A 12,024-nucleotide genomic window follows, 5' to 3' on the forward strand; every position below is an offset into this window, starting at 1 on the left:
TGCAACACTGGTGCTCATAAAATCAATGTGAAAGCATTGGAGAGATGGCTTAATGGTTAAGAGCACTGACTCGTTCTCCAAAGGACCCAGGTTCAAGTCCCAGCACCCACGTGACAGCTTGTGACTATCTGTAATTCCTGTCTCAGGGAATCTGACCCCCTCTTCTGGCTTCTGCGAGTTCCAAGTATGCATCTAGTACACAGACATACATGCAAGCAAAAGAGCCCTACGTGGAAAATAAAACATTAAAAAACACTCAAAAATCAGTATAAGAGCAGATAGTATCATGTACCAAGGTACATTTATTGGCATGGCTCTCAAAACACTACTTTTAAAAACTAGCCTATTTGAAGAAATCTTACTTCTGTCCTAATTGGTTGTGAGCTCTTAGATTTAGAAATTGCTGGTATAGGTTTTGGTTCTGGAAATATGTTGCCTTATCTGTGAGTCAGTATGGGATCTGCCATGAGCACTGCTACAAACCAGTTATTTGCATACGCATATGCTTCTATACACATGCAGTCATATATGTGCTTATGTGTATGTATATGTATGCTGCAGTTATAACTAGGGGTCAGAATCTGCTGCAGAATATTTGGGAGTCAACTTGCATCTGTCACATTGACGCTAATAACAATGGGTGCCCCATTTCCTAGCAATCTGGAAGCCTAGTGCTTAAGACGGTTCTGCATACGCAAACAGTGCCTCGGCTCTGCAGTGCTGCTAAGAGCAGCAATGGAAAGGTACAGAAACGGGCGTCATCACCACCACCTTCCACATCTCACAGGGTTCCTTCTCCCGGTCCTCTTCTCTCTCTCTCTTCTGTTTTTTCAGTATTGGGATTTGAAGCACAGGCCTGTTACATACCAGCCGACTATTCTACCACTGATCTATATCCCTAGCTATAACGATCTTTAATTAGTCACATGACTCAGGAACTCTGCTGCTAGGAACTTAGCCAAATAAAAACATGTGCGCATATGACATCCTGACATCAGTGTGCTTAAATATTGAGACTGGAAATTATACAGTACAACCAAAGTTTTAGTTTTTAACAAGTTGCTGACTTGTCATTAGTGGTGTGTGTATGTATGTGTGTGTGTGTGTGTGTGTGTGTGTGCACGAGTGTGTCGTGTGGGAGATGTTGGGGGAGGGGCACATGTGTGCCGTGGTGCATGTGTGGAAGTAAGAGAGCAGCTTTATAAGATCACTTTGTCCTTCCACCTTTGTGTGGCTCCAGAGGTCAGACTCAGGCTGTCAGTACGGAAGAGCACGTGTCTTTGCCCATGGCCATCTCCCTGCCCCTCTGTATATGTGTGTAAGAGTGGGACCTCATTTACGTGAATATTTAAAATGGTGACATATAAAAATGATGATCACTGGAGGCTGAAGGGATGGCTCGATGGCTAAGAGCAAGTGCTGCTGCTCTTGCAGAGAAATGGAATTTATTTCCTGGCACCCATGGTAGGCTGTTCAACAGCCGCCTATAACTTCAGTTCTAGGGGACCCAACATCCTCTGCTGGTTTCCACATGTGTCTGCATCCAAGTGCACACAGACATATACACAAATAAGTAATGAAATAAATCTTAAAAAAAAAAAAAAAAGACCTCCTGGGGGCTGGAGAGATGGCTCAGTGGTTAAGAGCACTGGATGCTCTTCCAGAGGTCCTGAGTTCAAATCCCGTGGTGGCTCACAGCCACCTGTAATGGGATCCGATGTCCACTTCTGGTGTATCATAAAAAAATTAAAATTAAAAAAAAAGGAAAGTAAAACAACCCTCCTTCGAGGAGGAGTTACTATATAATGGATACGAGGTAGCCTTGGGCACTGACTATTTTGCATCTGTTGTTCTAGAAGGGTGTTACAAGAAAGTCACTCAAAATATAGCTAGCTAAAGATCAGGTACATAGGACTTTGTTTTTAAAAAAAATAATAGAAAAAGAAAAGCATGTTAGAACCCAAGAAAAGTAAAGAAAATCCAAATTAGAAAAGCCACAAGCCAGGCATGTTGGTACATGCTTTTAATCCCAGCGCTCAGGAGGCAGAGGCAGGCAGAGAGAGAGTTCCTGGGGAGCCGGGGCTATAAAGAGAAACCATGTCTCAAAAAAACAAAAGGGATGGGGGGAGTCTGGGGGGGGGAGGGAGGAAAAGACAACCACAAAGCAGGAAAAAAGTACGTTTGAAAAATGAATGAGATTGCTGACAGTCTTTGTGAAACTGGAGCAAAGAAAGAAGGAATAATTAGAAGTGAAGGACGAGACGCCATTACAGTTCTTTCAAACAGAAAAATCATACAAATCTGAGCTTGGTCACGGTAATCCCGGAAATCCTTGCAAGTTTGAGGCCCACTGGGTTAACACGGATATACTATCTCCAAAGCCCAAGAAAGGAAAATGAGCTGGGCATGGCGGCGCACGCCTTTAGTCCTAGCACGCAGGAGACAGAAAGAAGCATCTCTCTGTGAGATCGAGGCCAGCCTGGTCCTCAGAGAGAGTTTCCGAATAGCCAGCCAAGGATATGCAGGGAAACTGTCTCAAAAGAAAAAGAATTGCTCGTCCTTTTTGTACCTTTGCCCTCTTGACTACTGCACCTGCCTCCCCGCCGCCCCTCACATGGCCCAGCTTAGTCTGGTCTTGTCCACTTGGACTCTCCCAGATGTCCTGCCTCTCTGTCTGTGCTCGCCCACATACCTACAATAAACTTTCCCCGCCACTATAAAAAAGGAAAAGAAAAAGAAAGAAAAGAAAGAAAGGAAAGGGAAAGCGTACTCAAATACGCATGTTTAGGTCTTCTGCTTTCTTCCGTTGGTCCTCGTGTCTGCTTTTGTGCCCGTAAGACGCTGGCTTTATTCCTGTAGTTCTTTAGTAGAGCTTGGCACTGGAACAGCAATACTACCAGTATCGCTCTTTTTGCTTGATGGCTTTGGCTATCTTTGCTCTTTTCAGGTTTCCTATGAATTTTAGACGCTCCCCTTAAGGTGGCATTGAATCTCTAAACTGTTTTAGGTAAAACAGTCATTTTTCACAGCATGTATTCTACCAAACCATGAACACAAATATATTTGTGTTTTCTTGTGTCTCTCTCAATTTCTTTCTTCAGAGATTGGAAGTTTTCATTACAGATGTCTTTCATTTCCCTGCCAGTTTATTCCGAGACATTTTACTGTCTTAGATGCTATTGTAGATGGCAGCCCGCCCACGATCTCTTTCCTAGCGTGTTTGCTGGCAGTGCATAGAAAGGCTACTGATTTTTATAAGTTTATTTTGTGCACTGCCACTTTCGTAAAATCGTTGATTTTTTTTTGTTTCAAGTTTTCTGATGGGCTCTTTGGCATCGCATATGTATGATAGCATATCATCTGCAAATAGCATGGTTTGACTTTTTTCCTATTTGTGTCCTTTACTTTCCTTCTCTTCCTTATTGCTCTAGCTGGTGCCTCCAGCACTTTAGAAGAGAAGGGGGGAGGGGTGCAGCCCTGGCTGATTCCCAATTTTAGTGGAATTGCTTTGGGTTTGTGTGTGTGTGTGTGTGTGTGTGTGTGTGAGAGAGAGAGAGAGAGAGAGAGAGAGAGAGAGAGAGAGAGAGAGAGAGAGAGAGCTCTGCCCATATGCTGAGGTATGTTCCTCCAGTTCTCTATATTATGTTTTATCTTCTGATATTTGACAAAAGAGAAAAATGCACAAGAGGAAAAAATGCATCTTCAATAAATGGTGCTGTGAAAACTACACGTCCATATACACAAGAACGAGACCATATCTGTGTGTATCACCTTGAACAAAAGTTAGCTCCAAGTGGATCAAAGACCTCAATTTGAAACATAAAATGCTAAAAGTGCTACCAGAAAACATAGGCACTAACCCTACGAGATACAGTTATGAGAAAGGACTTTCCGGGTTTTTTTTAGATTTATTTATTTATGTATATAAGTCACCACACAGTTGCTGGGAACTGAACTCAGGACTCTGGAAGAGCAGGCAGTGCTCTTAACAACTAAGCCACCTCTCCAGCACGTAAGAAAAGGCTTTCTGTGGCTAAGATCAAAAACTCAGGTGACAGCAAATGCTGGCAAGGATGTGGAGAAAGAGGAACACTCCTCTATTGTTGGTGGGATTGCAGACTGGTACAACCATTCTGGAAATCAGTCTGGAGGTTCCTCAGAAAATTGGACATTGAACTACCTGAAGACCCAGCTATACCTCTGTTGAGCATATACCCAAAAGATGTCCCAACATATAACAAAGACACATGCTCCACAATGTTCATAGAAGCCTTATTTATAATAGCCAGAAGCTGGAAAGAACCCAGATGCCCTTCAACAGAGGAATGGATACAGAAAATGTGGTACATCTACACAATGGAATATTACTCAGCTCTCAAAACAATGACTTTATGAAATTCATAGGCAAATGGAGGAACTGGAAAATATCATCCTGAGTGAGGTAAACCCAATCACAGAAAAACACACATGGTATGCACTCATTGATAAATGGCCAATAGCCCAAATGCTTGAATTGCCCTAGATGCACAGAACACATGAAACTCAAGACGGATGATCAAAATGTGAATGCTTCACTCCTTCTTTAAAAGGGGAACAAGAATACCCTTGGCAGGGAATCGGGAGGCAAAGATTAAAACAGAGGCAGAAGGAACACCCATTCAGAGCCTGCCCCACATGTGGCCCATACATATACAGCCACCAAACTAGATAAGTTGGATGAAGCAAGGAAGTGCAGGCCAACAGGAATCGGATGTAGATCTCTCCTGAGAGACACAGCCAGAATACAGCAAATACATAGGCGAATGCCAGCATTAAACCACTGAACTGAGAATGGGACCTCCGTTGAAGGAATCTTAGAAAGGACTGGAAGAGCTTGAAGGGGCTCGAGACCCCATATGAACAACAATGCCAAGCAACCAGAGCTTCCAGGGACTAAGCCAGTACCCAAAGACTATACATGGACTGACCCTGGGCTCCAACCTCATAGGTAGCAGTGAATATCCTAGAAAGAGCACCAGTGGAAGGGGAAGCCCTTGGTCCTGCTAAGACTGAACCCCCAGTGAACGTGATTGTTGGTAGGAGGGTGGTAATGGGGGTAGGATGGGGAGGGGAACACCCATATAGAAGGGGACGGGGAGGGGTTAGGGGGATGTTGGCCCAGAAACCAGGAAAGGGAATAACAATTGAAATGTAAATAAGAAATACCCAAGTTAATAAAGAAAAAAAAAAAAAAAAAAGAGTAAAACTCAAAAAACCAAAAAAAAAAAAAAAAAAAATAAAAAAGAACAAAAAAAAAAAAAAAAATTTTAAAAAAAAATAAAAAAAAAAAAAAAAACAAAAAAAAAAAAAAAGAAAAAAAAAGAAAGAAAAGAAAAAAGGCTTTTCTGAATAGGACCAATTACCCAAGAATTAAGGCAAAGGCAGCTGACAAATGGGACTTCTTAAAACTAAGAGGCTTTTGTACATTTAAGGAAACAATCAATCTAATGGGTAAGAAACCCAAGAAGGAAGAAAATCTTTGCCAGCTATACATCTGGCAGAGGATTAAAATCCAGAATATACAAAGAACTAAAAATAAAGAAAGAAAGAAAAAAATAAAGAAGTCAAGGAAACAAATGACCCAATTAAAAATAGACTAGAGATCTAAACAGAGCTCTCAATAGAAGAAATAAGAATGGCTAAGAAATAGCTCAAAAAGTGTTCATCCTTAGTAAATTGGGGAAATGCAAACTAAAGCCTTGAGATCTCATCTTAACCTAGTCAGGATGGCTACGACTAACAAAACAGCTGACAACAAATGTTGTGAGGATTCTAGGGAAAGGGGACCCATCATTCACTGTTGGGGAGAGAGTAAGTGTGGTGCGGCCCTTCTGGAAATGAGTATGGAGAATTCTCAAAAACCTAAAAATCAATCTGCCTTATGGCCCAACTCCGTACTCCTTGGCATCTGCCTGAAGCACCCCACGTCCCACTCCACAGACACTCGCTCAGTGGTGTTTATTGCTGCTCTATTCACAAGAGCCAGGGAGTGGAAGCAACCTAAATGCCCTCCAGCAGATGAATGAGTACTGAGAACATGGCGCATACGTGCTGGGGTACCATTCAGCTGCAGCGAAAACGTGAAATCACGAAGTTTGCTAGCACACGGTTGAACCCAGAGAAGACTATAGTGAGGGATGTAACCCAATGTCACATGTTTTCTGTCACCTGTGATTCCTAGCTCCAAATCTTCAGGCGTGAGTATAGAACTTGGAGTAACCGCAGAAGCCAGGAAATGTAAAGGGAGCATGGGGATGGCCATGGGAAGGGAATTACAGGTGATCTGAAGCAAGAAATGGAAAGATGGGGAAGGCGTTCCAACTCCAGGACAGCCAGGGCTGAGAGAGACCATCTCAAAAATATTTTAATTTAAAAAATATATAAGCGTATTCAAATTCTTGAAACATGAACATACATGCACAAATGCATGCATTTCTGTCTTAGATATTTTTTATTGCTGTTATAAAATATTAAGGAAACCTAAAAAAGGAAAGCATTTAATTTAACACAGAGTGTTAGCACAAATGGTGAGAAGAGCAGACAGGCATGGCGCTAGAACAGTAGCTGAGAGTCCTCATCTTTATACACAAGCATGAGAGAGAGAGAGAGGGAGAGAGGGCGAAAGGGAGAGAGGGAGGGAGGGAGAGAGGGGGAGAGAGGGGGGGGAGAACACTAATTGAGAATGGTATGGGCTTTTGAAACCTCAAAGTCCACCCACAATGACAAATCTCCAACAAGACCACACCTCCTAATCCTTCCTAAACGGTTCCGCTAACTAGGGTCTAAGCCTATGGGGCCATTTTCATTCAATCTACCATAATACCAACACACTGCTCTGTCACTTTCCATGTTATTCCTTTAAGATAAGAGTTCTTCCTGAACCTGGAGCTGGAATGGCAGCCAACGAGACCACCTTATCTCCAAACCTGCATAACCCTGTGGCTATAAAGATGCACATGACCATGCCTAGCTTTGTTAAGACATGGGTTCTGCTGATTTAAAATCAGGACCTCATGTTTGCAGAGCACATGCTTTACTCTTTGGCCATTTCCTGAGCAGCCCCTCTGCCCCAACTTAGCTATATTTGCTCAGGAAGAAATATGAAACCTGAAATCCTCCGTGAAAAATAAATATCAACCAAATTGTACTTAAAAATCTTTTCTTTCGAGAGAGCGAGAGAGAGAGAGAGAGAGAGAGAGAAGAAGAAGAAGAAGAAGAAGAAGAGGAGGAGGAGGAGGCGGAGGAGGAGGAGGAGGAGGAAGTAGAAGAAGAAGAGGGAGGGAGGGAGAAAGAGAGTGAAAGACCACCCCTGGAGCGGGGAGACCCTCGCTCAAGTCTCGGGATGACACAACCCCCCAAGAACTCACATGAGACCGTCCTTGCTGTAATCACACAAGGTTTATTAACCAGTGCACTGGGGTTGAGACTCGTATCCCACGAAGGGGCAGTGGAGTTCAACCCCGAGAGACTGGGAGAAAGGGTATTTAAAGGGAGAAACCACAACCCAAGGGGGCAGGGATGGCGTCATTGGAAAGTGTGAAGAATAACAGTAAAAAATCACAAGGAGAAACTCTGTTTCTCAAGATTGTTTAACTTTATGGTCTGCTAATTCCTGAGAGAAGCTGCTTCCTGCTTCTCAAGATTGTTCAACTTTATGGTCTGCTAGTTCCTGGGAGAAGCTGCTTGAACCAGCAGATGTAATTACCTATTCTATAGCCCTAGGAGGGGCTTCCTGGAACATACAATTCTAGGGCCTAACCGGTTTCTTTCTTCTGCTCTAAACTTTGTGTCTAGGGGGGCAACTTTAAAACTTTTACCTTTCAAGAGGAATGCTAGGTGGCTTTTCTAGTGAATTCTAAAGGCTTGTAGAGAAGAAGATTGATCACTGATATTATGGATGTATAGCTGATATTTTCATCTTATCTGCATGAAAGCGTACATGAGTATATACTTATATATGTACATACGCCTGTGTGGAGGTCAGAGGTCAAGGTGTTTTTCTGCTTGCTCTTCACCTCATGTTTTGAGACAGACAGGGTTTCTCACTGGCCCTGGAGCTCACTGCCTTTATTGTGGGCTCTGGGGACTGAACAGTTCACCAGCGAGAGCATTTTGACTTCTAAGCCATCTCACGGGCCCCATGCCTGGCTTTTTACATAGGCACTGGGGATATGAACTTGGATCTCATGCTGGCACAGCGGGTATTTCACCAGCCGAGGCTCTCCAGTCCACTGAAGATTTAAACTGTCAGTAATGTGAACACTAGAGAGCAAAACCCTTTCTATGTCTCCTATTGCCATCCAGGTGAGCATGCCGAGACATACAGACACAGATCTCTTAGTGACACATCCTTTTAGGAAGACATTTAAGGATACACTTTAGCAGCCATTCAGAGCCTGACCCACATGTGGCCCATATATATACAGCCACCAAAACTAGATAAGATGGATGAAGCTAGAAAATGCATGCTGAAAGGAACTGGATATAGATCTCCTGAGAGACACATCCAGAGTTTGTCCAACACAGAGGTCAGTGCTAGGAGCAAATCACTGAACTGAGAACATGACCCCCATGGGGGGAATTAGAGGAAATATTGAAAGAGCTGAAGGGGCTTGCAACCCCATAAAAACAACAATGCCAACCAACCAGAGCTTCCAGGGACTAAGCCACCATCCAAAGACTATACATGGACTGACTCAGGGCTCCAGCTGTGTATGTAGCAGAGAATAGCCTAGTAAGAGCACCAGTGGAAGGGGAAGCCCTTGGTCTTGCCAAGGTTGGACCCCCAGTGCAGGGGAATATGGGGGGGCAATAAGGGAGATGTATAGGGGGAATACCCATATGGGGGAGGGGGAGGAGGGGATGGTGACTTATGGACAGGAAACCAGGAAGGGAATAACGTTTGAAATGTAAAGGGTTGGGGATAACCCGCCCTTTGCAAGCTCTCTACCACTGAGCCAAATCCCCAACCCGGGAATAACGTTTGAAATGTAAGTAAAGAAATGTATAATAAAACATTTTTTAAAAAGGATATACTTTAGCAAAGTGAGGGAAAAGCCAGAAAAACAGAGTTCAAGAAACAAAACCCAAGCTAGAGGATCAGCACAGTGTCATTTTGGGAAAATATGCAAATATTTATATGAAGTGTATGTGTTTATGCATACCATGCTGTTAATGGTCTTCTGAACGGCAGTAAATGAACTGCTTTATGGTTCTGATCACTTTCTGAATTCTAAGGATCTCTTTTGTTGTTTTATTTATTAAGACAGGGTTTCTCTGTGTACAACAGACCCGACTGTTCTGGAACTCACTTTGTAGACCAGGCTGGCCTGGAACTCAGAGATCCATCTGCCTGTGCCTCTTGAGTGCTGGGATTGAAGGCTTGCACTGCCACCCCTTGTAGTTAGGAGTTGGTTTCTTTAAAACCCAGTTATGTTATGAGAATGTGTTTTTGTTTTAATCCTAGGTGTGGTGTGGGATAAGAGGTGGCTTCACAGCAGGTGATTATGATTTGCCTCATGCTCTAGCAGGGGCGTGATCTTTGTCCTCTACAGATAGTTTAGTTCTGGGGACTCTGGAGAGGGTATAAATGGGAGAACCCCGAGAGGGTGCTCCAAGAACACTGCTGCTCTTGGCTGCTGCCATTGTGGTTTGTCAAGTGTTTGAGAGCAAAAAGATGAGAAGTTAGATTGTGAAGATTGGACTTGCCCCAAGGAACTCAATGCCCTTAATAGGAAGTAGTTTATTTTGTTGATTGAAGGAGATCTACATTCCTCTTTCCCTTTACCTACTGTTGGGAGTTGGAAGAGATAAGAGAGGAATAAGAGTTGGAAGGGATGTAGAAATATAAGAACCCTCCCAAAACAGTAAAACAATATGCCAACAATGTCGGGGTTCCTTCAAGTACATTCTTACCTCTACATGCAGAGAAACTTAGTTCTGACTTATCAAATATTTTCTATTTCTTCATATTACAAAGGGAAAAGAACACATGAAAATTGTTTGCAGATTACTTTAAAACTATATTCTATAAAACTAGGTTACTAGGTAGGCATGGTGGGCGCTTCCTGGAGTCCCAGAACCTGGTAGGTCGAAGGAGAGGATTTCCAGATAGAGACCAATCTGTGCTAGATGGCAAGCTCCCACTTTCAAAAAGCAAAACAGACTAGAGAGATGCCTCTGTTTTTAAGGGCACTGGCTGCAAAGGAGTGGTGTTCAGTTCCCAGAACTCTCAGGATGGCTTGAAATCATCTATAACTCCATTTAATGTCCTCTTCTCCACTATTTCCATCCAGGGAAGAAACATGGGGCACACAGGTTCTACACAAACATATATGCAGGTAAGACACCGGCATACATAAAATAATAATATAAAGCCTTTAAAAAAAATACAAAACAGGGCTGGAGAGATGGCTCAGCGGTTAAGAGCATTGACTGCTCTTCCTGAGGTCTGGAGTTCAATTCCCAGCAACCACATGGTGGCTCACAACCATCTGTAATGAGATCTGATGTCCTCTTCTGGTGTGTCTGAAGACAGCAACTATATATATATATATATATATATATATATATATATATATATATGTTTAAAAAATACAAAACAAATTCACACAAAGTTCTAGAATGCCCACCTCACTGAAGCCAGCATGTGTTTTGCATAAATCAATGTATGATGTTTGCCTTTTATATTTTTATTAATTTTTATACAATATATTCTGATTATATTCTGTTTCCTCTCCAACTTTTCCCAAATCTGCCCCGCCTCTCTATTGTCCCATCTTCATGTGTTTTTCCTCTGAAGTAAAAAACAAAACAATAATGCAAAAAAGCACACAAAAATACAGAATCCTTTTACTGGTGGCTAACTAATTCTGGGCTGTGTACTGTCTTGGAATGTGGCTGATATAACCAGTCTCACTCTACTGAAGAAAACTTACTCTTTTTCTCTCTGCCAGCAGAAACACTGTGGTTTTTAAGGAAATTATGTCATAAAGTTCTTCTTGTAAATTAAACATAAGTTTAGGGGTGCAATTTAGTGATAGAGCCTTAAGACATGAGAAAGGCTCTGAGTTCAATCCAAGCACCCAGGAAGGGGGACTCCCAGTATTCGGGAAGGGTTGCTCCTTTTCCTTTTGAATAAACACAATATACCTGAATTAAACTGCAATGTCTTAAAACTAGGTATTTTTTTGTGTGATGGTTAATTTCTGTTTAATGAGATAGGGAATGACCCTAGACAGAGGCCTCAGGGCATGCCTGTGGGGGACTCCCTTGGTTAAGTTAACTGGTGTGAGAAGACCTGCCTACTGTGGGTGGCTGCATTCCCTGGGCTTGGGTCCTGAACTGTATAAGAAGAGAATGCGAGCTGAGCCCGGAACTCGCCCTCTCTCTGCTGCTGGATGGCAGATGTAAGGAGACCAGCTTCTCTGATGCCTGCTGCTGTGTCTTCCCCACAACCGTGTGACTTGGGACCATGAACCAAAATAAGTCCTTCCTTCAGGTTTATTTGTCAAGAGTATTTATCACAGCAGTGAGAAAAGCAAAACACTCCTCATTTGGCTTATGTTTTATTTTGAAACATTTTCCCCCATTTTGTTGTTGTCATGCTGGGAATTGAATGCAACTCTGGCCTCTGGACAACAGGGCATGTGTGTGGGGAATAAACAAATAAAAACAAATCTCTTTTAAGAGTTACCCCTGGGGCAGACATGACACTGCTTAAATTCTCAGTGTCTCACATAGCCGTACCAGTGACTGATTTGCATGCCTGACTGGCTTGAGTTGTGTTAGATTTTTCTCAATCCGTTTCACTACTAGACTGTGCAGGCAGAAGGACAAATCCAAGAAGCAAGTTAACATGTTCAAAAGTTAAAACTTTTTTTTAAAAAAAAGATTCATTTATTTATTATATATAAGTACACCATAGCTGCTTCAGACACACCAGAAGAGGGCATCGGATCCCATTACAGATGGCTGTGAGCCACC

Source organism: Rattus rattus, chromosome 3 (assembly GCF_011064425.1).
Source record: "Rattus rattus isolate New Zealand chromosome 3, Rrattus_CSIRO_v1, whole genome shotgun sequence".
Taxonomy (NCBI): Eukaryota; Metazoa; Chordata; class Mammalia; order Rodentia; family Muridae; genus Rattus; species Rattus rattus.